At 35.7% G+C, this 26,953-nt stretch overlaps 1 long non-coding RNA gene across 3 annotated transcripts in view; it reads right to left on the bottom strand.

Moving 5' to 3' along the window:
- The window catches only part of LOC102120630 (uncharacterized), a 377,035-nt gene that overhangs the window by 114,039 nt on the left and 236,043 nt on the right, over positions 1 to 26,953 (bottom strand). The window contains exon 1 of one of the 3 annotated variants that reach the window (XR_012422759.1): positions 2,975 to 3,039. The exons of the other annotated variants lie outside the window; for them this stretch is intronic. This is a non-coding gene — a long non-coding RNA (uncharacterized lncRNA). Of the gene's footprint in view, positions 1 to 2,974; positions 3,040 to 26,953 lie in introns of those variants that run through there. 3 annotated transcript variants of the gene reach the window in all.

Genomic DNA, 26,953 nt, shown 5'->3' with positions numbered 1-26,953 from the left:
GGATTTTTAATAAATCATTTTAGAGCTATATAGAAATTATGTAGTAGAGAGGATTTTAGAGAAGGCAGTTAAGGCTCTAGAATAAAATTCTATCTATCTATGTTCTATTTATCTATTATCTAGCTGTCTAATGAATCCGTATTTTAACTTTTACATAAATGTCTTTGAATGGTGCTATAAAAATATTAGACTATTAGGCAAAATAAATAAATTTCATCCTATGTGATACATTCAAAGACTATATTTATCATGACTTGGGCAAATCCCATAACTCTTAAAATTAGACATGTCCAGGGGACAAAGTCAAACCTTCATCATCTCTAATTGAAGCAAAAAAAATGTGGTTATAATAATCAGGAGAGATTTGGAATGTAGCTTTGGTGGGGAATCAAAAATTATTATTGAATGGGGAAATGTCCAAAGAGTATGAAGTTTCAGTTAGACAAGATGTGTAAATTTCAGAGATATGGTGCACAGCACAAGAACTACAGTTAATTATAATGTATTGTACTTTTTAAATTGCTAAAAGAGTAGATTTTAAATGTTCTTACCATAAAAAAAGGGATAAGTAGGTAGGTGATGATATGTTCATCAGCTTGATTTGATCTTTCCACAATATAAGCATACATTAAAACATCACATTATACCACTTATATTTCTGCATTATTTGTTAATTAAAATGGAAACTTAGAGGCATATATTCATTTTTACAATCCTAGAACTATTTATCGATGCTTTCATTAGCCAAGACTGTCTGTAAATGTGTGGATGCCACATTTTTACTAGTTTCCAATTTTCCTAAATAGATGGATTATTTGATAAGTTCTCTCTCATTGTTACTTAATTGCCCTAGGAGGAAATGAAAGACAAGACAAAAATATACATCTGAAATATTCAGAATGATCATATGAGTTTTTCTATTTTACTAAAATATCACCTTACAAATTTTTTATCCAAGTAACCTTTGTACATAATTTAAATCATTAAACAGTAAAAAATATCAGACTTATAATGGAAGCAGCACAACCCTATATACCTCTATTTCTCGTCCCCAACACCATTTACCCACACTATTTCTTTAATTTTTGACATTTAGATACTATATGTCATGACGGCTAATTTTATATATCAACTTGGCTAGAACAAGGTATCAAACTATTTGGTTAAACATTATTCTAAATGTTTCTGTGAAGGTATGTGTTAGGTGAGATTAGCATTTAAATCAGTAGGCTTTCAACAAAGTGTATTACCTTTCCTGTTATGGGAGGGCTTCATTCAGTCAGTTGAAGGCCTTAGTAGAAAAAGACTGAGTCAACCAAGCAAGAAGAATTGCCTTTGGACTCGAATTGCAGTTCTTCCCTAGGTCTCCAGCCTGATGGCCTAACCTGCAGATTTTGGATTTGCCAAGCCTCCAAAATCAGTAAATCCAATCTTAAAACATATCTATCATTCTGTTTATCTGGAGAACTCTGACTAGTCCATATAGCAACTTCTAAATTTGGAAGATAAAATATAGCTCTATCTTTCTTACATTATCCCCTTTGTTGCCCAGGCTGGAGTGCAATGGCTCAATCTCGGCTCACTGCAACCTCTGTCTCCCGGTTCAAGTAGTTCTCCTGCCTCAGACTTCTGAGTAGCTGGGATTACAGGCATATGCCACTATGCCCTGCTAATTTTGTATTTTTAGTAGAGACAGGGTTTCTCCGTGTTGGTCAGGCCGGTCTCAAACTCCCCACCTCAGGTAATCCGCTCACCTTGGCCTCCCAAAGTGCTGGGATTACAGGCATGAGCCACCCTGCCTGGCCCATTCTTCCTTCTCATAAACACTTCCTTTCTTCATCCTTGTAATAGGATGACATCATAATTGTTATTTAAATCCTTATTTTTGGTGAATGTATTTTTTAGGACTAGTTATTGTTCACAACCATACCATACAATGAACAATAAACACGATTTCAATTTTTTTTTTTTTTTTTTTGAGGTGGAGTCTCGCTCTGTCATCCAGGCTGGAGTGCAGTGGCACGATCTCAGCTCACCGCAAGCTCCGCCTCCGGGTTCACTGCCATTCTCCTGCCTCAGCCTCCCGAGTAGCTGGGACTACAGGTGCCCGCCACCACGCCTGGCTAATTTTTTTGTATTTTTAGTAGAGACGGGGTTTCACCGTGTTAGTCAGGATGGTCTCGATCTCCTGACCTTGTGATCTGCCGATCTCGGCCTCCAAAAGTGCTGGGATTACAGGTGTGAGCCACTGCGCCCAGCCAATTTCATTTTTATACAATATTTTGTTTCTCCTGGTATTGATTTTTGTCATAGTTGTTTTGTTTGTTTTGTTTGCTTGCTTTTCTACATTTTCTATCAATGTCAGGAGACACTTTTCAATATGCGCTTACGTCACTGCCTCTGAAAAAATAAATGTAATTACTACTGACCCTCTCATTATTGCCAGAATGTTATGCACATTTTTTCTGCTTGTATGTATCTTACAAGTCCAAATCTGGACTGGGTGCATCTGATTGGTTGAATCAAAGTCGTGTTTATATATTTTAAGTGCAAGGGGAGCTTGCAAGAAAAATATTCAGCTTTATAACTTCTAGCTTGAGAGTGGGACTCTGTTTCACATGCCTGGGAATTTCCAAAATTATGGAAGGAGCTTTAATTTATGAGTGACCAAAACAAATTATCAATGGTAAATTCATTCTGATACTGGCTTCCTGTTAGGAAGGTTTTCGGCCTTGATAACCAACTGCATTCATTCACATTTCATGCATAGCAGCAGCATGATAAATGGAAATAATTTGGGAAATTAGATTTAAATCTCACCTCTAATGTTTATAAAGATTGATCTAGACTATTGTACATAATGAAAGATTGCTATTTCTAGTGAAAGTCAAAGTCTGGCTTTAATTTTCACTTAACAAGTTAACATAGTTTTATAAATTATCAGTATTTTACAAACCTCAGAAAAATGTTATACCTCAAAAAAGTAGACCAGATATCTTCTAAGAATATCTTGAAATCGTAAATTTTCACCTTCATCTTCTATGTCAGTCATATATACAAGGGGCAAATATATGGGGGAAATGAAGAGACATGAATTAAAAGATTTATTTTTTGGTATCCAAAACTAACTGAATCTAATATAAGTTTCAAGTGAAATTATATTAGGATCTAACATGTGCACTCATCCATTATGTACCCACCTGTATTTGTTAAGACATCAGTGAGTCTTAGATTTCTCAGAGAATCCCATATGTAAGTGAATAAATGAGACAGTTAAATGGTAGCAACCTTAATTTAGAAAGAGAAACTCCAGAAACCGACAAAATGTTTTGTTCTCTGAGGAACAAGAGCATTTATTTTTAATGTACACTTCATAAATTTCAATTGTTTCAAACTTAATCATTTTCATGTGTGAAGGTGTTCTATTTTCTCATGGTGCAAGTCAAAATAATTGTCTGCAAATCCAAAGGGAACATTTTAGCTCCATGTTTACCTGTCCATTAATTTTTTTTAAATACATAATTGTAAGAAAATTAATATTGGTAGAAAATGACTCAAAGCTTAGAGAGGTGTTGATTTACTTCAAGTTACCTATTAGTTATTTTGAAAAGCTGGATGTCAAATTAGAATGTTTCATTCATATTTTGAATACAAGACTGAAGCAATTAAATACTGGGCAGAATCATATTTAGGAAGCCAATAAAAATAGTAATTGTATACATACGTAGAACACTTTTCATTTGAAAAAATGTGTCATGCTATTTTTTAAATATACATTAAGTATAAATGTCTTTAGGGAGAACAATCTCTTAATTGCCAACAAAAACTGCTGAAGTAGACTAATGCTCTCAGAGTGCATTCATTCATTCATCTAAGAAATATTTTGAGTATCATCAGTCAAATGCTGAGTAAAATGCATGCACACCACTCTGCTTAATCTACTGTAATTTAATATTATACACAAACACATATACATTATAAATCACAAGTTTGCCTATTTTAGGTAAAATTTTGAACAGTTCCTGCTTTTTGCAAAACAGAAATACTTTTTTTTTTTTTTTTTTTTTTTGCGAAGGAAAATGAGGTCTATAATCATTCATCGTAGGTCTGGTGTATATTTATATTCAATTTGGGAAAAAGTTCTATGAACAGATAATATTTCATACACCTAGGATACAAGTTCAGACTGAAAAAAATAGCATTCTGTGATGATAATATGTTAAATCTGAAAGTGATACAATTTGCATTGACAGCATCTGTTCCTAGTCCTGGCCCAGAGGGTTTTGAACTAGGTATAAATTACAAAATGGAAATTTTATTGCTTTCTTTCAAAGCTAAATTTTCACATTATACTTCAAAACATGAATAAATTCTATAGATTTATGCTTTCTTCCCCATCATCTCTTCATTAATCCTCTTTGTACATGAAAAATATGCTTGACTCTGTAAGTGTACGTATTTTAAAGTTCCATTCAGCAAAATTATGGAATAGAGGTATGTTTGTAATTCTGACAATAATGATCAGAATGATGATAGTGATAAAGAAAATGATATTGATGATAATTATAATAATGTAATTTCTGACAGCAGTTCCAAATTCTTACTTGTGTCTACATTATTTATTGGAGAGAAGCTATAGAAAACCATTAGTATTATCAGACAATTGTAGAGAATTGGTAAATCAGAGAAGACACTATCATAAATATGCTTCACATCCATTCTTTTCATTGTCATCATTAATTTTTATACTCAATGATTCATTCATTCATTCAGTACACACTAGGCACAACTAAGGTGCTGGAATATCACATAGAGCAAATAAGAGGATGGCTATTACCTTCATAGATCCTCAATTTAGTGGAATATATAGATATTAATTCCATAAAAATAATTGAAAAATAGAAACTATGATAAGTGGTATGTATGAACGTGTCTTGATGCTCTGAAGCTTATTAAAATGGATGTTTTTGTTTCATTCGTTTTGAGACAGGGTCTCACTCTGTTGTCCGGTCCGAAGTGTACTGGCATGATCACTGCTGACTGCAGGCTGAAGTTCCTGGGCTCAAGCTATCCTCCCACTTTACTGCCCCCAGTAGCTGGGACTACAAGCATGCACAACCGTACCTGGCTAACTTTTTTTTTTTTTTTTTTTTTTAAAGACAGAGTCGCACTCTGCCGCCCATGCTGGAGTGCAGTGGTGTGATCTTGGCTCACTGCAACCTCTGCCTCTCCAGTTCAAGTCTCGTCCTCCCAAAGTGCTGGGATTACAGTTGTGAGCCACCATGCCTGGCCTAATTTTTTTTTTTTTTTTTTTTTGTAGAGACAGGGTCTCAGTATGTTGCCCAGGCTGGTTTTGAACTCCTGGCCTTCAGTGATCCTCTCATCTCTGAATGCTGAGTCACTGGGATTATAAGCCCCATAGGAGTTAAAAAGAAAAAGAGAAGAGAAAATGTATCCCAGTAACAGCATTCAAGAAAAACATAATTTAAACCCATTTTGTCTGACTTACAGAAAGTTAAGGAAGAATGATTCAAGATGTGGCTACCAAAGTAGATTGGACTATATCAACTAGAGCCAGATCCTCCTTGTGTTAAGTATAAGGAGAAGAGATAAAAATATTTGAAGTTTAAGACTTTGCTGATAAGATGTGCCTTTTGAAATACTCACTCCGGCTTGACTGCTGCCTAAAGAATTACTTGGAAAGGAGTATACTTACTCTATAACAAGTTATAAAATTAAAAAATTATATATCTTTATGCCTGGGATTTTTCACGGCCAGTTGCTAAGTTTAATAAGAAAGTTTGAGATAAAATAAATTTTCTAATTAGTGACAATTGATTTAAAACAACCAAAACTTACATTAATTCCAAATATGTTGTTTTCATGATATGTTGACATATATTTATTAGATATTCTAGCCAAACTAACTAAAATGTTTGTGCTCTTTCATCATTTGTGTCATATTTTACTTTTGATGTTTCTTCACATAGCTTCTTATGGCCCGCCACTTCTTGCCTCCCCATCCGCTGCAAGAAAAAAGTAATGTCTTACCACTCTCTATGTCAACGCAATTTGTGTAGGTTCTACTTGCACACTTCCAATACGTGATAACTTATTCAAAAAACAGACTATTTCTAACACACTGCAAATTTTATAGGTGTAGCAGTAATAATTTGATCTGTTTTCCTTCCACTGATTCTGACTTGATGTCTTGATGTCACAGGTACTTAAAGACAATGCTTTAAAAATTTCTAATATTCTTTACGAATACATTACTTTATATTATTATATATTTCTGAAAGCATTACCTCCTACATAAAACATTTCCTTATTGAACAATATCAAAAAAAAAAGTGATGAATTCTACCTAGTACAAAAGTTAACCAGGCCAAGTTTGGAAATCCTAGAAAGGAGAGAGGAAATGAATTTGGGGCATATATTCCTCCCATTTAAGAGAAATAGAATTTTCAGGTTTAATAAAACCATATGGGGTCAGAAAAGTCTGTCAATATAGGCATATATATTTTTAACCATTGTGTAATTGTGAGAGACTCATAATACAGACATAAAATTCAGTTATTCTAAAAGCCAACATAGTTTTTTTTGTAAATGTGAATCGAGTAATATTGTTCTTCTGCTTAAAACTCTTCAATAAATTATCATTACAGATAGCCTAAAATACACATTTGTTACTACATATAATACGATCCTACATGATGCAGCTCCTATCTCATTCCTTACTACTCTCCCCACAATACTATGCTTCAGCTGCCAGGTCTTAAATGTGTCAAGTTCAACTCTGCTTTGAGTCCTTGGCACTTGCTCTTTCCCTCTCTGAACTATTCTTCCCACAGAGCCTCATAGGTCTGAATTCTTATCACTTACACCTAAGCTGAAATAGGAGATGCTCAAGGAAGCCTTGCGTGAGCACTTCCAGCCACCCTTTAGCACATTACACTGTTATATATTCTTCCTAGGACTGCTCATTATTTAAAATTATCATATTTATGGATTTGCTTATTATCTGTCTTCTTCCATAAATAGATGTTCCCTAAAAACAGACAAAGTATCTATCTGGTTAACTATTTTACTTCCAGAGTCACCTGTCCTCTAGCAATACTCAATAAATATTTGTAAGATAAGAAAACGAGTGAATAAGTAAATAAATAAAACACACCATTGTAAGGTCTCCTCTGTACCACTACATCAATGCAGTTGCAGTCACACAGGATTACAGATCTTTTCATTAACAAAATTCACAATGCGTTATTTACTTTTCAGTTTATCATTAAATATGTTCAGAAATAAATATACAGAATTTTACGGCATTATGTGATAAACAAAACAAAGAGCTTCAAATAACTATTTTTCTCTGATGGGACCAAAATTTATTATCTATATACTTTAGATAAATCTATTTTGTAATCCATGCCTTTACAGAACTACAAAACGCAGCTATTTTTTAAAAAGTACGTTAGTTTGGATATTACCAGGTGTAAAAGAAGAAAAATTGAGAGGGTAAAACATTGAGAAAACACTTCAGGTTACCAACTATACTAGATTAAATTAATATTCAAGCTGTGATTGATCACGATTGTTTGAAAATAAAATGGTGACTTAAAATGTTCCTAAGTATCAAATTAATTGTGATATTTTATTCATCCTGTTATAGGTAGGTAGCTAGGCATGAGTGGAGCAAGAGAGGGCTCTCCCCCTACTACCCACTAGAAATGTTCGGTGATAGTTTCTGCAATTTATTGCGTTGGCTCTCCAAAAGTGATAAACTGGCTGTGGCGCCAGAAAGAGGCCGTTTCCTGATGGTCCACGCCTGTTAACATCAAAAAATTAATTGAAAGTAGGCCCCAGGCAGAGGCAACATCCTCGACATCCACATTAAGAGACAAAAATGGCGAAGTATGATCTTCTGGGTACAGGCCACTGGAAAAGGGAAGAAAGCCTCAGCTGGGCCTGCTTATAACTCGGTGCACACACTGCCGTGCTCAGTTCCAAGGGGTGAGGAGCACGCTGCGCATGTGGGGAGCCCACCCTAAGAGAAGAATCACGCAAAAGAGGCAAGCCTGTAAAAGTCTTAGGATCACTGATAAATGGACACTTGGGCAGCTCTCACTTTAACCTTCAGGTGCCCTCTTGGGTCCCTTCCAAGTGAACTTTCCTTTCTTCTTGTTCTAAAGCCTTTTAAGTAAACTTCCACTCCTGCCCTGGAATTTGCCTCGGTCTCTTTTTCGGCTTTATGCCCCTCGGTTGAATTCTTTCTTCTGAGGAGGCAAGGGCTGAAGTTGCTGCAGATGCCTATGGATACCCTGCTGGTAACTCAGGGTAATTTAAATCTCTTCCACTGCTAATAATCCTATTCACATTAACCGGATGGTCAAATGAATCCAGTGGATCCCTAGCTAGACAAGCAGTCAGCAGACACCCACTGAGTAATCATTATACAATGTGTTTCGTTAATATGAGAAAAGCAAATGTGTACATATGTGCCAGTTATGGTTCTAAGAATTTCGCAGGTATTAACAAATGTAATCTTCATGATAAGCCTTCACAGTAATTATAACTATTCCTATTAACAGACAAGGCTAAGAGACCTGCCCAAGATAAAACTCATCAGAGTCAGGATTTGAACTTAGGCAGTCTGACTACAGCTTCACACTCTTGATCACTGTGCTATCCCACTTCTCACTCAATTCTCTTTTTTCTGAAAAAATAAATAGCTGAAGAATAAAGTCAGATGTGGCTGAGAGAGCTGGAGACTTTTTTTTTTTTTAATTTATTTATTATTATTATACTTTAAGTTCTAGGGTACATGTGCATAACGTGCAGGTTTTTACATATGTATACTTGTGCCATGTTGGTGTGCTGCACCCATCAACTCGTCAGCACCCATCAACTCGTCATTTACATCAGGTATAACTCCCAATGCAATCCTTCCCCCCTCCCCCCTCCCCATGATAGGCCCCGGTGTGTGATGTTCCCCTTCCTGAGTCCAAGTGATCTCATTGTTCAGTTCCCACCTATGAGTGAGATTCTTATACACCAGTAACAGACAAACACAGAGCCAAATCAGGAATGAACTTCCATTCACAATTGCTTCAAAGAGAATCAAATACCTAGGAATCCAACTTACAAGGGATGTAAAGGACCTCTTCAAGGAGAACTACAAACCACTGCTCAGTGAAATAAAAGAGGACACAAACAAATGGAAGAACATACCATGCTCATGGATAGGAAGAATCAATATCGTGAAAATGGCCATACTGCCCAAGGTTATTTATAGATTCAGTGCCATCCCCATCAAGCTACCAATGAGTTTCTTCACAGAATTGGAAAAAACTGCTTTAAAGTTCATATGGAACCAAAAAAGAGCCCGCATCTCTAAGACAATCCTAAGTCAAAAGAACAAAGCTGGAGGCATCACGCTACCTGACTTCAAACTATACTACAAGGCTACAGTAACCAAAACAGCATGGTACTGGTACCAAAACAGAGATATAGACCAATGGAACAGAACAGAGTCCTCAGAAATAATACCACACATCTACAGCCATCTGATCTTTGACAAACCTGGGAGAAACAAGAAATGGGGAAAGGATTCCCTATTTAATAAATGGTGCTGGGAAAATTGGCTAGCCATAAGTAGAAAGCTGAAACTGGATCCTTTCCTTACTCCTTATACGAAAATTAATTCAAGATGGATTAGAGCTGGAGACTTTTAAAGTCATATCCGAAAAGTCAGAACATTGAGAAATAGAGAAATAAGAGTAATTATGTACACTTCTAAATGATTCAAATAAATTTAATTGAATTTAGAAGAGATAGATTTTTGGCTGTTTTCTCTCCAACTAATTTTGCACAGCATTATTTGAACTTGTAGACAGATTTGTCAAGTTCTACATAAGACAGCAAATAACTTTTGGATAACAAGTAAACTTTGCTGTATTTTTTTAGGCAAGTTCATCATGCATGAATTTCACATCCTCTTTTTAAAAAGTATTAACAGTCTAAACACATTTATGAAATGTCTACTGTTCAAGAAATCATGGAGCCTAGTTTACATGGTTTTACACATATTTACACATTCTTTACACATTATAAAAACTCTACTTTTATTAAAAATGCATTTAAAATTCTACAGTGACATGTGAAAACAAAATAAAGATATGGATACCAGTCCCAGCACTATTATCATTTGTGAATTAAACTTTTACCAAAATGCTTAGTTTCCTTAGAAACTATTTTTCTAATTTTATGACGAGATATGGTACACTGCCACTGCTTTCATCTGCTCAGTATCATGTTCTCTGGGGAATTTTCCAAGCTTATTCTTTTTAACTCTGGTAGTTCTTATACTCATGAGTCAGTCTCTCTCTCATACTCATGAGTCAGTCTCTCTCTCTCTCTCCCCCCCTCTCTCTGTCTGTCTGTCTCTCTCTCTCTCTCTTCCCCTCTTCTCTCTCTCCTGGAAATGTTAATCTTTAGGAATGTATCCGGGGCCAGAAAGCAGGCAGCTGGAGATGAGTATTTTGTAGCATGTCGAATAAGGTACACTAGTCTCTGCTACTAAGATTCCTGAAGCAGTTGTGCGTCCTGTCTTTTCCAAACATGACTGGACAATTTCTCCAGTACTGTAATTTATACACTATGTTCTAAAAGTCAACATATTTATGCTGGAATCAATCAGAATTTCTTTAAACCTTCTTATATGGTTTGGACGTCTCCCCACCAAAATCTCACCTTGAATTGTAATAATCCCTATGCATTAAGGGCGGGGCCAGGTGGAGGTAATTGAATCATGGGTGCAATTTACACCATCCTATTTTGGTGGTAGTGAATAAGCCTCACAAGATTTGATGGTTTTATAAATGGGAGTTCCCCTGCACAAGCTCTCTTGCCTGCTGCCATGCAAGACATGCCTTTGCTTCTCCTTTGCCCTCCGCCATGATTGTGAGGCCTCCCTAACCATGTGGAACTGTGAATTCATTAAACCTCTTTCCTTTATAAATTACCCCAAGTCTTGGGTATGTCTTTATTAGCAGCATAAGAACAGATTAATACACCTTCCATCTTTTTTTATTAATTAATTTCAGAAGTAAATTAGAAGAAGTGCTTTGTTAATTACAAGACTCCCAATGATTTTACAGTAGCTTATTTACATAGGGCAAACTAAGGAAAACAGAAAACATAGATGTATGTTTTAAGAACAAATAAATATAAATATAAATGTCTTAATTATCAGACTATAGATACATTTTATTCACAGCTGTAAGATCTTGAGTATTTATAATGTTGAAAATAAATTTACTAAAATCCTTGGTTCTCAATAACTAGGTCTACAAAGCTGAAAAGGATAAAAATTTTTGTGTCTTTTTTCTTATACCTCAAAAAACTTCAATTTTTCACTTTTTATCTCACTGGCTGTGGTGATAATAAAATGTGAATTTCTTGAAAATGTGGAAAATACTGTACAAGTAAGGTAAAAGCAATGTTGTTGCTCTTATTGTATTGTAATTATGTTCCTATGTCACTCTCTAGATATTAAATGCCCAAGATGAAGGCAGTAAGCTAAAATTGTGGTATTTGAAGTTTTTGCTAAGATACATTTCATAAAAGAATTACAGAAAAAACTTTTTTGAATGATTTATAAAGTCCAGGTAATACAACATATCTTTTTAAACAAAGATTGTGTTTTCTTTATGTGAAAATATCAAGTGTCTAGCACATTATTAGGCATGTGGTGCTAAGTACTATAAGTAAAATTTTGCTCCCTGGCGCGTCCAAAATCTAACTTTAAAATGATTCCTTGTGTTATATATGTGTTAATATGTGTTAATTGCCTCTGATATATTAATAAAGTACTTACCTAGGAGCTTTGAATGCTTCCTGTTGCTACATTTTGATTTACCATTCATTTGCCAATTTCTCTTGGTTTGCTTTTATTTTTGAAATGCAGGGTTAAGTTTCTTAGCTTTTCTAAGTATAGGTAGCTATAAAAGAGCATTGTGGGTTTCTATTTTTCATATGTGAGTTAACACCATTACATGCTGCCATGAAAGCGGATGAGCCACCATTAATCATAGAATCATGCTGCTGGAAGGAAACTCCAAAGGTCACATAGTTAATCCTCTTGACTCCACGTAGGCTGCTTTGAAATTAACCTAGACAAATAGGTGTCTGTCTAAGCACTTAAAGGTTGAATGGCACCGCGAATGTATAAACAATCATAGCCAAGTGGAGTATGAGCTGATCATTTAGATAATTCAAGCAGCGTATCTTCACATTAGTTCAATCCCCTAAATATATTAATATTTCCATTTGAACAGTGGTGTAGTTTAGCAGGAGAAGGTGACTGAGCCATCAGAAAAATTATCTTAGAATATTTTGTTGAGAATGAAAGAAGAAACTACATATAAAGTGCCTTCTATCGGGTATTAACATCTCAAAACTTAAAAAAGCTCAAAACAATATAAAGTGATTTAAAACAACCATTTATTTGTTCATTTGATTATATAACTTGGGCTGGACTCCATGCAAATGGATAATCTCTACTCCAGTGGTGATGCCTGGGGTATGTTGACTGGGGTGGTAGTATACAAGACAGCTTCATTCACATGTCTAACACAATGGATGGGGGTATTACGAGTATTAGTATAGGCACACTGAGCCTCTATGTTTTTGTGTCCTCTGTAGAAAGAGAGGCTTTTTTGTTTGTTTGTTTGTTTGTTTCTTTTTTGTTTTTGAGACAGAATCTTGCTCTGCTGCCCAGGCTGAGGAGCAATGGTGTGATCTCAGCTCACTGCAACCTTCACTTCCCAGGTTCAAGGGATTCTCCCGCCTTAGCCTCCCGAGTAGCTGGGATTAAAGGAACCCCCGATCATGCCCAGCTAATTTTTGTGTTTTTATAGAGACAGGATTTCACCATGTTGACCAGGCTGATCCTGAACTCCTGACCTCAAGTGACCCGCCCACCTTGGCCTCCCAAAGTGCTGGAATCACAGGCCTGAGCCACTGCCCCCGGCTGAGAGTCTTAACTTCTACACCTGAGGCTGATGAGCAAGAGGACAAAAATAGAAGCTACATACTTTCTAAGGTCAAGAGATGGAACTGGCAGAATGTTGTAGCCAGTGCATTTTAATTGGTCAAACAACAAGTCACAAGACTGATGGAAGGTAGGCATGTACAGGGATGAGTACAATTTCTAAAATAAAATGTCGATAGAATCTGCCACAAAAATGTATGCGCTTCTCGTGTGAAAAATCTACTCACCCCACTTCTAAGCCACCTCCAAAACTCACCCTAGTAGAGCATGAGACTTGAAATTTAGTATCTTGTGATCCACATCAGGTCTGCATTTGGATCTGGCTTCCTGGGTGCTAGTCTTGTTCTTCTGAAGCACTGATAATGAAAATGACTGGTCATCTGCACCTAGTATCATTCATAGGACAGGGGCAGGACAATAGAGACTCTCTTTGAATGACAGGAGGGAAAACAGGCAGCATATTGCAGCCTCTGCTGCACTGCAGTTCTGAAATTCAGCTGTCGCTTGCTCTCAGAGTATTCCTACAGGGAGGGAATGTCCTTTGAATAAAAGCCAGTTGCGGCATATGAGAATCAATCATCAATCTATATGGAGCTCTGCTTTGGTTCTGTTTGCTTTGTTCTCTGAGATACCATTCCTTTATCACACGAAACAACTTTTATTTGTTGCTGAGTAGCTTTTTCTTTCCGATAACTAGACAGTTAATGGCCAGAAGTTTCATTTCATTTTCAACTTTTTTAATACCTTCTAGTCCAAGCTGGTATAAGTCCTGTAATAACTTCATATCAAATTATTCATCTCCTTAGGCAAAAGTCACACCAACCAATATCTTTAAGTCAGGCCCTTCTTAATTTGGGGTTGCAAGTCATAGTTTTACTGAACATTTGGACATTGTCTTTAATATTCTTAGAGGCCCTTCGTGTCATGCTGAAGTAATGTAAGATAAAAGTTTTTAAGTCTCTCTGAGCTTCTAAAAAGGGGTCTTATGTCTGTACCCTTTATTTGATCTTGCCCCTGAGGCCATGTTTTACTGAATTTGATGGATTTGTTTGCCCTGGATTTGATGTTTGCTTGAGGCTATTTCAACTTTATGGCTGAGGATTAGAAATACATACATATTCCAACCTATCAAATCCTCAGATGGAAATATTTCCTCTGAATTATGTATTAAAACTGAATATTTCCTTCTTATTCACATCACTGTCTTCTTACATTTTATCATACACAGTACATAAAGTCAATTGGCACTTTTGATCCTGGATATCTCCTTAGTCAGATATCTTTTCTCTATTTCATGCTAATTTAATTGGCAGCTTTGCCAGTTTCTCCACCAATACAAAGTGCTGGTTTTCTTTCCTTGAGCCTCCTACTGCAGCTGCCTCATTGGCCCTGCAGTCTCTACTAACAGTCTCTTCTTGCCTCTTCCAACCACCTAATTCCAAGCCAACGCCACGTATTTTAAGTTTCTGTTATGCAGCACTCCACTGCTAGGTATTAATGTCTGTCTCATTTATCTATTGCCAAGTAGCAATTGCTGAATAACCACCAAATACTTAACAACAACTACCATGTATTCCCACAATTCTATAGGAAGGCAGGACTTTGATGGAGAGTTCTTCGCCTTGGCTTCGCCTTGGCTTCACCTTGGCTGTGGTCACCACTGCTGTTGCATTTGTTTTGGAAGCACAGTTGACGATGGATCATCTAAGACAGCTTTCATTACATATCGAGTTTCAGCTGGGGTAGCTGGAATGTTGCGTATTTGGCTGGGCTTTTCTTCACATATTCACTCACTATTAATAGTCTAATCTCAACTTTCTTACATGGCAGCTGGACTCCAAGGAGGGAAAGTGGAGGTTGCTAGTCTTCTGGAGACTTACATCCAGAACTAGCAGAGCATTTATCTTCACTGGATTCTATTGCTAAAAACTGGTCACGAGACCAACTCAAATTCCAGAGGAAGACACCACACCTGTCTGTTGATGGGAATTGTGATATGTGCACACAAAGATCAAAGGAATTCTTAAAAGTCATCTTTAGAGACAACTTGTTATATGCAAATATAATTCTGGACATATATTCGGTAATCAATAAGCATCAGTTGTTGTCCACATCTTCCAGATGACATAACATTACTCCTTTTGTACAATGAATGTATTTATTATATAACAATTTATAAAATAAAATGAATTTTACCCTCTCAGTTTACTTATTATAGAGATTAGAATTTCATTTTTAAGTTTCTTTTTTTTTTTTTTCAGAATAAAGGGCACCATCTTCAATAACAAAAGATTTTGGGAGATCAAGTAGTATGATGATAACAAAGACAATGCCGGATTTTGCAACTGCAAAATGTGATTGATACACATCTTTTTATACAGCTTAGAACCCTTTTCCTTAGTTTGAGGACTAAAGGAGGATGAGATATAGTAGAATCGCAAATAAGAACTTTTCAAGCTTAGGTGCTTAAAATAATACGGGATGTGGAGGAGAGAGATTGTTATGAGGGAGGTCTCTTTCTACTGTCTTAACTTTACGTACATGCAAGGAATTTAAATTTAACAATCTAAAACTTTATATGTGCTTCCCACTCTCTCTTTTTTCAGCCTTTGATTACTTGTTCCAGCCAATAAAGATATATGCAGTGTAGGTGAGATGAAGTCATCATCTATATTTTGTATAAGTGCAGGTAACACATGCAGATTAGATGGAATTTTAAACTAATACCATATGGTCTGATTGTTTACATTTTTTTTTTTATAAGAGGGGAAATGTTTTCTTTTTCTAAGAGTTTCCTTAGAGTATAGGGCAAGGAATTTCCGGATGAACACATTCAGGCATATTGACATCTTATTCCTTTGGTGTGAGGCTTCAGGGAATGAGTCTAAAAGGCCCTGGAAGCACCAATGGTGGGGAAACGAGGTGACATACTGACTGTGACAAAAGAAGTACTACACACAGTGTCAGCAGTTGTGGGAGTCACTGCTTCTGGCAGGGTGGTCTCTACTGGAAAAAAACTGGGTGATGATAGGAGGTACTTTTATCTGTATGAGTTTCAGAGGCATTTCAGAAAGTATTTTCAAAGTTATTTGTGTTGGCAATACTGAGAAAAAAAAACATGAAAATGTGTTTTCAAGAATGAGAGTGGAGATTCCTTTCATCACCAAAAGCTTCACAAGGAGCGATGAAGAGAGCTGTGTGTTCTTGTCTTTTACCCCAATTGCTTCACTCAGTCAGCACAATAGTGTTCATAAAGTGAACAGGAAAAGGAAGGGAGTAAAAGACGTCTTAACATAGGGACAAGGGTAGTGTTAGGTGCCAATGAAAGTCCTCAGTGAACCAAATTCATGTGCATAGAACAGAAGAGGCTTAGAAAGATTGTAATAGTGAATTTTAGGTGATTGAAAAGCAAAGACTGGGAGGACATTCCTGTAGACTTGGGGTGAGACAAAGAATGAAGCTTAGTTACATTATTAGAGGGAAAGAAAAAGTTTCTTACACTTCCGTGTTGATGTAAGTAATATGGTTTGGATCTGTGACCCCACACAAACCTCATGTTCAATTGTAATCCCCAGTGTTGGAGGTGGGACCTGGTGGGAGGTGACTGGATCATGAGGGTGGTTTCTCATGAATCATTTAGCACCATCCCCTTGGTGCTGTTCTCATGATAGTGAGTGAGTTATTGGGAGATCTGGTTGTTTAAAAGTGTGTAGCACCTCCTTCCTCTCTCTTGTTCCTGCTCCCACCATGTATGATGCCTAGCTCCCCTTTTGTCTTCCGCCATGATTGTAAGTTTCCTGAGGCCTCCTGAGAAGCCAAGCAGATGCTAGAATCATGCTTTCTACAGAGTCTACAGAACTGTTAGCCAATTAAACCTCTTTACTTTATTAGTTACCCAGTCTCAGGTATTTCTTTATAGCAGTGTGAGAATGGACTAATACAGTAATATGTTAAACCTATAGGGGAAGATCAACATGGGATGTGAAAGGAGTGGTGAACAGACTCCACCAGACTATTAGAAATAAAATGCACATGGTAAAACAAAAGATAAAGAGAAAGTTGGGAAGTGCTGAAAACTTGAGTCACATAAGGGCTCATATTTTATTCAGGCAAAAAAATTATTAAGTTCTTTTTTTATGTCAAACACTTTATTGAGCAAAAAGAAGAAAGACCTTTAATTTTGAGGTAAATTGTTTTTTATATTGTGAAAACAGGCACTCAAACAAATAGTTATGATTCAATATGCAGATAAATAGATCATTTAATATTGTAAGTTATATTCATCCTCAGTCTACATCTTTTATATATATATATTACACACAGATTAATGGATTACAAATTAATGTATCCAGTGCTATTAAATTTTTGTCTTTTAGTATGAGCAGCATGTTATAATTTCTTTCATTTTTTAATCTGTCTGCTAAATTTTTTGATAGCTCATTCAATCCATGGAGTGTTTTCCTGTGAGATAGATTTCTTCTTGAAATTTTCCTGTACATATTATACATTTCTATACAAATAACTTACTTCCACAAAGCCCAATCCTTTTAATTCATCACATAAACATTTAATTCTGCTGTTCATATTACCAATTGAACTTTCCTGAAACTTTCCTTTCCACTGTCAGTTCAAGCTGCCAATTCAAAAACACACACAGAAAGGCACAAAGGAAAGAACCAAATAAGTCATATAATAATAATGATATTGCCATATGTATTCACCTTAATCTGTAATATGCTCATAAATTCACATGCAGCACTGTATTTAATATTTCCATCAACCTGTAAGTTCAATTTTTTTTTTCCAATTTTATGTATAAGGAAATTGAAGTTTGATGAAATAAAGTAACTTGACCAATATTAAAGATTCAGTAAGTGACACATTGAATTTAGGAACTTACACTCTATGTCATAAAAGGTTACCTATTTTGCCAAGCTTAAAATGTTTTTTACCTAAAATGGAGAATATATAAAAGGATTTATAATACGTTGAAGGATATTTTATATTCTTAAAAAAACAAACTGGAAAATTTGAATTTAAGAACTTACATGCTATGTCATAAAAGGTTACCTAGTTTGCCAAGCTTAATATATTTTTACATAAAACGAAGAATATATAAAAGGATTTTTGATACATTGAAGAAGAATATTTTATATTCATAAAAAATAAATTCTGGAAAGCTTGTATCTCTAGCAGTAGCAGCACAATTTAGGTCAATGAAGAAAAGCATTTGTCCTTCAAAACAAAATTTTCAGTTAAAGATAAAAAGAACTACCTATTTTAAAATGATATCAGGTTTCTCCTTCTAGGAATATGAAGTAGACACACTTTTTCCTATATCTTAACTAAGTAGTCCTTAGTTTTAGCCCAACTAAAAACCTTCGACATTATATGAAAGAAAACAAAAGAAGAAGGAGAAGGAGAAGGGGAAGGAGGAGGAGGAAGAAGGGAAGGAGGAAGAGGAGGAGGAAGAGGGGAAGGAGGAGGAAAAAGAAGAAGAGGAGAAGGAGGAGGAGAGGAATGTGAAAAGTGGAGAAAAGGAAGAACAGCAAGGACTATCAGGATCCAAAGAACAACATGATAGTGTCATCACCATCATTGTGTTTTCTTTTTTGCCTCATATATTACAGACTTGGAGTTACAAAAGCTGGCAATTTAAAAACACCAATGGACACAGACAATATAAAGCCCTACCACAAACCTGCTCTCTCTAGTCAAACTAGAAAAATAACTGCCTAAGAAGACAAAAGGCTTCTAGATCATAACTGCTCAACTCCACCCAAACTCCACAGAAAATTCTGTCACCTCAATTAACCATGGCACAGAGGCTGTGTAGGTAGTGTGAAAGAAAAGTAGAATCTTTGGACCCCAGACTTGCTATGCCAAAAGGAAAGTTAAGCTTGGGAGCTGAGCCACACAAAAGCTGCCTTTTTTTGTTGCCAAACAGACAGCTGTTTTCACGTTTATCTTATGTAAAATGTAGATTTATAGACCTCCAGACATATGCATAATTGACTTCCTTCCACTCTCTTCTTTTCACATGTAAAATGTAGATAGAGTAACCACCTGCCTCATTGCATACCCACCCCTCCCACCACCACCCTTTTTCTTCTTCCCCTCCTGCTTACTCTTTCCTCTTTAAACATTAGTTCCCAAAACTCTTTTTGGAAAAAATGTAGGTCACAGATCTTACTGTGGTTCGTGTTAAATTTTTCCAATTATGTCTTCAACCTTGGGAAAACAAATCACTAATTGATGGAAATCTGCCTCAGTCACTTTTTGGTTGACAGTAGTCTAGACCTGTACCCTTCCCAGGCTATAACTAGATGTTCCAATCCCCCACCGGGTTAGAATTAGGGAAGGCCAAGTGGGAAGCCTGGACTTTTTTTCCTGATGCGCAAAGACAAAATGCCCCTGTGCAGGGTCAGTGGAGTACACATAAGGAGCCTTACCTTTCACCCCAGCAAGCAGTAACAAATTGCCACTCCTCCTTCCTACCGGGTGTTAGAAATGTCTAAAGAAGAGGTTGGGTGCAGTGGCTCATGCCTGCAATCCCAGCAATTTGGGAGGCCGAAGTGGACGGATGACTTGAGGACAGGGGTTCAAGACCAGCCTGGTCAATATAGTAAAACCCCATCTCTACTAAAAAAAAAATACAAAAAAAAAAAAAAAAAAAAAAAATTAGCCGGGAATGGAGGTGCATGCCTGTAATCCCAGAGGATTACAGGAATGGCTGTAATTCCTGTAAGGCTGAAGCAGGAGAATTGGTTGAACCCGGGAGGCAGAGGTTGCTGAGATCACACCACTGCAGTCCAGCCTTCAAGACAGAGTAAGACTTAGTCCGAAACAAAATAAAAAATTAAAAAGAGCAGCACTTTTGCCACCATACAGCAGAAATTAAGCAACTGCAAACCACTGTGTCAGTAGAGACCATATGTGGAAATAAAACTTCTGTCCTTGCTGGGCAAAAATCAAGAGCCACCCTCTCCCTTCCTCTTGAGTATCACAGGAGGCTAAGTGGAAAATATGGACTCCTGTTTCTACTCAGTAATCATAGAGTGACATTCTACTCCCCACTCTATCTCCTTTCCTGCTGGAACAGTGTCAGAAAAAGCCAGTGATCAAAATGTCCTTAACATTTTCCTTAGCTTGACCAATTTTGTGACCAGCTTCTTCCTGCCTCTACACCCCTGACTTCCTTTTCCTTAGAGCATTTACTGGAGGAGCCTGTCAATTGCACATTCTTCCCTGCCACTATGAGATGGACATTTCTTTTAAAAGCCTCCTGCCAGATTTGCAATGCAAGATTGTCTTCCTCAAGGATTAAGAGCCTCCTCTTTCAAATGTAATCATCAAGGAAGAGATCATTCTTGTGTCCCAGTCTCTATGGCAGGGTAGGGGACTAAATTAGGTGCCTGCTAGGCAACTTGCTGCAAGTTGTAAAATTGTCTCCTCTCATGAGATTCCAGAAAGTTTACTTTGCCTTTGTTAAGGCCAATTAGCAAACACAGATTGACTAAGCACCCACCATTCCCAGTTACTAAAGACTCTCCAGCCCTTCACTTCAAGAGTTGAATTTAGACCATGTTCTGATCTCTTCCTCTGAAGCAATAGCCTTGAATAGACTTAAAGTATCACTTGCCTGTTTAATGTTGTCGGGTGGCTTTTGTTTTGAAACCAGCTAAAATAGAAACTGTCTCAAAAAATCATTCATTATACAAAAAAAAAAAAAAAGATTTGACTAAAAAGTAAAAAATCAATAGATGTCAGCAGCAAGATGGCAGAAATGTCAGAATTATCTCATAATTATTTCAAAGTGTTACCAAAAAGACATCCCGATCCAGACCCCAAGACAGAGTTCTTGGATCTCGCACAAGAAAGAATTCTAGGCCAATTCATACAGTAAAGTTAAAGCAAGTTTATTAAGAAAGTAAAAGAATAAAGAATGGCTACTCCAAAGGCAGAGCAGCCCTGAGGCTTGCTGGTTGCCCATTTTTATGGTTATTTCTCGATTATATGCTAAACAAATGGTGGATTATTCATGCCTCCCCTTTTCAGACCACATAGGGTAACTTCTTGACATTGCCATGGCATTTGTAAACTGTCATGGCACAGGTAGGCTTGTAGCATTGTGGACAACGAGAGGTCACGCTCGTTGCCATCTTGGTTTTTGTGGGTGTTAGCCAGCTTCTTTATTGCATCCTGTTTTATCGGCAAGGTCTTTATGTATTTTGTGCTGATCCTATCTCATCTTGTGACTTAGAATGCATAGCTGTTTGGGAATGCAGTCCAGTAGGTCTCAACCTTATTTTACTCAGCCCCTATTCAAGGTTGGAGTCACTCTGGTTTGAGCACCTCTGACAAAAGTAGCCATGGTTTTTCAAAAATGCTTCAGTGGGCAATTAAGAACATGCTTGAGGTAAATGAAGGAACAATTAGAAAGTCTCAGCAAAGAAATAGAAATTCTTAGCAAATAAGTAGAATAGATAAATATTAACCAAAAGGAAATTTTAGAACTGAAACACGCAAAAAACTTAAATAAAACTTAGCAACGGATTCATCAGCAGAATGGAGGTGTAGTATTCCTGTATATTTTAGAAACTTTCTAATTAATATCAATTACATACTCTTTTCTAACAGTTACATTTCTTCAAGTAACTTTGTGCTGCTGGTCCTTATTTTATTATACCAGACAGATGTCTGAAAGAGGAATACTATATCTGGTCTATGAAACAAATTAGATTGTTTATTAAAATAAAGATGAATCATTCTAGAAACGGATCCCAGTAAGATTGCTTTACTCTATTTAATTGGACTGGTGACAATCTTTAACTTGGTAAAATTAACATCTTAGGTTTGTATCACACTTAAGTTATAATACATTTGGTAGGTACTGTGTTAAACTTTTTATCTTTATCATTCAAATATTTCACAGTTTGGTACACATAAAATTGTTGTTATAGAGATAAGTGGTTTTTTACCTTAACGTTAAAAAGCATTGAATCACAGAGAAAAAAACATATTCTCTCTTTTTTTTTTTTTTTTTTTTTTTGAGACGGAGTCTCACTCTGCTGCCCAGGCTGCAGTGCAGTGCCGCGATCTCTGCTCACTGCAAGCTCCTCCTCCCAAGTTCACGCCATTCTCCTGCCTCAGCCTCCAGAGTAGCTGGGACTACAGGCGCCCGCCACTATGCCCAGCTAAATTTTTTTGTGTTTTTAGTAGAGGTGCGGTTTCACTGTGTTAACCAGATGATCTTGATCTCCTGACCATGTGATCTAACTACCTCAGCCTCCCAAAATGCTGGGATTACAGGCATGAGCCATCATGCCCAGCCGAAACATACTATTTTTCATTTATCTTCCTGACTTTCTTATTACACCAAAGAGAACATTTCTGTTTAATACCACTATTTCTTTATAATTTCTTCTTGTTTTAACAAAGATAAAGCCTCAGGCTCAGAATTTTCAGCTGGCACCGTATCTATCTAGGATTTATTTTAGCATTGCTTTGGTTTTAAAGTGTTTATTTTTTTGTTATCTGATTTTTATGCAAAGCGTTCTTGTTTTCCATTTTAAAGTTGATATAAAGTTTCTTTTTCAAAAATATGTCTAACTTTTTAAGGAGACTCAACTTAAAGAAAAATAATAAGTAATACGAATACATATGAAATGAAAACAGCCAAACTCATGATGGCTTCATCCTCATGCAGAATTTTAATTATTATGCTTTAACTCATTGGCTCTCCCAATAGATGCTAGATTAATGTCTAGTGTGGAAACTGAGGGCAGTGATTTATTCCAAGTTCTAAAGATCATTATAAATAGATCCTAGGTTTTATACTTTTAGCTTCTCAATCAGTGTCTCTTATGAAACAATGTCCCCTAAATTAAGAAGTCACACTTTTCTCCCATAGGGATTCTAGTCCAGGTTGTGTAATCCATTGTCTCCAACACTGACAAAGTATCTGTGGGAATCTTTATATCATTCCCTCTATTAAAAACATGCATCATGGAACTGGGATTTTAAAAAATAAAGTAGAAATAAGGTCATTTTTAAACTCTTTAAAGATACCTGTGATGAATTTATTTTGTTGATTGTTACAACAAAGATCACTTAATAAAAAGCCTGGCAGGAAAATAACTTAAGGGATTCTCTTGTTCTTTCTTCTGGTAAGTCATCCATTTATAAAGATTGTAACTCAGAAAAATAATAAAAGAAAAGATGTGATTAAATTAAAAGAGAAGACCTAAATAAATCTAAAATGCTACATTTAATAAAATGATGCAAAAATATCTACAAGATTGAAAGGCATGGGCTGGATTGGTTAGGAGAAAATGCAAAGAAATACATTTGCATAAGTTTTGCTTTAGAATTGAATTAAATATTATATCTTCTCAAGTTTCAGGACAAAAATGACAGATATAGCCATGATTAAGAAATAAAAATGGATAGCTTTTATTATTCAAAGAACTAGACTGTGACATTAATCAAAAGAAACCAAAGAGAATGCATTTCACTTATTTGATGAGCATATTTGGACAGAATTTAATGTTCAGAATGTGGGTTAGTACATTAAAATGTTCAGTCTCCTCCACCCCTAATTCTATGGATGCATAAATCATTTTTGGTTGGGACCTTCATTTGAGATATTAGTCTTTCAGATTTTTCTGATAAAATTATAAAATTATACATAAAAGGACTTTGTAATGGTTTGATTTTTACAATATTTCCAAATATTATCTTCTAGGACTAGCGTTTTGACCCTTTTCAGGATGTTATAAAGACAAAAAAATGGATTTGTAGTTTCCAAATGTTTCTTCATCAAATCTTTTTTTGCACAGAAACAGAAAACCAAATACCCCATGTTCTTACTCATAACTGGGAGCTAAACATTGCGTACACATGGATATAATGATAGGAACAGTAGACAATGGGGACCACAAAATGGGGAGGGAGGAAAGGGGGGTTTGAAAAAGTACTTATTGTGTACTATGCTCATTACCTGGATGAAGGGTTCGATCATGCCTCAAACTTCAGCATCACACAGTATATACATTATAACTGTATAATGTATACAGTATATACATTATAACAAACCTGCACATATACCCCTGAATCTAACAGATGAATTAAAAATATATATATTTAGAAGCATTGCTTTAAAGTGATTAAAGGCTCTGCCCACATGAGAAAAATAACTAAAGTAGGAAAGCAAATTAGTTGTTAGATTTTAGTAAGTAAAGTTAAAATTTTCTATTATTTTAATATTTTCACCTCAAGTACTATACTTAGGATGCATGTTATCCGTTTCTGAATATATAGACTAAAATAAGTCCATGATCTAACTTTCATAAGTCTGTAAACTAATACTCATAGAACCCATCTAGAAGTTAGAAATAATTCATTAGACAGTATAGCGAATTGACTTTATTAAAGAGTCTATAGTTAATAACTGCATTGTTACTTAATTTGGTCATACGATACCCATATAATCAAAGTGAGATTCAAAGGCATTAAAATCTAATTAACGTTTCCAATGCATTCTCCATAAATATTAAGACAAATCTAGAATAATTATGAGATCAATGTTTTTATGAGATCAGTGGACTCACAGAGATGTTTGAACAGTTGAAATTTATCATGCTTTCCCAAGATACAGTGTGATGCAGACATGCTCAACCTAATTTTCAGAAACATTTGCAATTTAAGCAATTAAATGAAGAAGATATACAACTGATACGTAAAACTTTGTGAAAGACTACTCCCAAAATAATGTTTCTGTTATCTGAGTTACAGTTCAGTATTTTCTGAGGGGTTTCATGTGCTTTGATGTGTATCCTATGCTCAAGCTTACAGATTTTGTAATGTGAGCTAGAATTTTCCAACAAAGCAGAGATAGAATCAGAGTGAGGATTTTAGGCACAAATCAAAAATGTTCTTATTAATAATCAAATTTTGGGCAAATTAGCCAATGTTTCCCCAAGACAAATAAGTTAGAAAATTTACACATCATATAAAAATGATTCGTATTCATTCTGTTTGAATCATCATGACACAAAATACAAATGAGCTGTCTCACCCATGTCTTTAACTCAAGATTTCTCCTGGTATCACTGTTCTAACAAATGATAACTAATTTTCAGCTTTGTATTAATCTGATAAGATACATATCTCTTGGGGCCCCAAAAGAGTCATTTTATATTAAAATATTAGGGGAATTTCTGATTTGATCTGTAATTGATTACAGGTGCCTGGTTTATGATTCAACAAGACAGGTGGTGAGAGATGAACTGCATAAAATCAAGCCTCAGGCACAGCAGCATGCTACAGAAGGTTATGATTTTACGTCTTAAGAGATTTCTAGGGAAATCTTACCCAGAGTTAAGAAAAATGATTGGTTTACCATAAAATTATGCAATATTTTAAAGCTTTGTTATAAAAATCTTCCTAAAATGTTGGGAACTATAAAATGAGGGATGGATTTACACAGAATTTTCTCGGTTACAGAAAAAAAGCAATGTTTAAAAACAGATACAACGTCATCAGCTATAAAACTATTTATCAACAATTTATTAAATTGTCTGCATCATAAAATCTTAGATAAAATATCAATTAGGATGAAACACAATGTAGAACAACTTTTCAGTAATAACAACATCACTTAATATATTTTATATTTTGGAGCAACTGCAAGCAAATTCAAAATCTAGCAGAAGACAAGAAGTAACTCAGAGCAGAACTTAAGGAGACAGAGACACAAAAAACTCTTCAAAACAAAAATCAATGAATCCAGGAGCTGTTTTTTTGTTTGTTTGTTTTTTGTTTTGTTTTTTTTGTTTGTTTGTTTTAAGATCAACAAAATAGACCATTAGCCAGAATACTAAAGAAGAAAAGAGAAAAGAATCAAATAGATGCAATAAAAAAAGATATAGGGAATATTACTACTGATGCCACAGAAACACAAACTACCATCAGAGAATACTATAAATACCTCTACACAAATAAACTAGAAAATCTAGAAGACATGGATAAATTCCTGGACACATACACTCTCCCAAGTCTAAATTAGGAAGAAGTCGAATCCCTGAATAGACCAATAACAAGTACTGAAATTGAGGCAGTAATTAATAGCCTACCAACAAAAAAAAAGTCCAGGAGCAGACAGATTCACAGCCAAATTCTACCAGAGGTACAAAGAGGAGCTGGTACCATTCTTTCTGAAACTATTCCAAACAATAGAAAAAGAAGGAATCCTCCCTAACTCATTTTATGAGGCCAGCAACATCCTGATACCAAAACTTGGCAGAGACACAACTAAAAAAGAAAATTTTAGGCCAATATCCCTGATGAACATCTATGCGAAAATCCTCATGAAATACTAGCAAACTGAATCCAGCAACACATAAAAAAGCTTATCCACCATGATCAAGTCAGCTTCATACCTGGAATGCAAGGATGAATCAACATATGCAAATCAATAAATGTAATCCATCACATAAACAGAACCAATCATAAAAACCACATGATTATCTCAATAGATGCAGAAAAGGCCTTCAACAAAATTAAACACCCTTTTATGCTAAAAACTCTCAATAAACTGGGTATCAATGGAATGTATCTTAAAATAATAAGAACTATTATGACAAAACCACAGCCAATATTATACTGAATGGGCAAAAACTGGAAGCATTCCCTTCTAAGCATAAGACAAGCATGTCCTCTCTCACCACTCCTATTCGACATAGTATTGGAAGTTCTGGTCAGGGCAATCAGGCAAGAGGAATAAGTAAAGGGTGTTCAATTAGGAAAAGAGGTAGTCAAATTGTCTCTGTTTACAGATGACATGATTGTATATTTAGAAAACCCCATCATCTCAGCTGAAAATCTCCTTAAGCTGAG

The sequence above is a fragment of the Macaca fascicularis genome, chromosome 14 (genome assembly GCF_037993035.2).
Source record: "Macaca fascicularis isolate 582-1 chromosome 14, T2T-MFA8v1.1".
Taxonomy (NCBI): Eukaryota; Metazoa; Chordata; class Mammalia; order Primates; family Cercopithecidae; genus Macaca; species Macaca fascicularis.
This window is presented reverse-complemented; position numbering and strand designations above follow the sequence as displayed.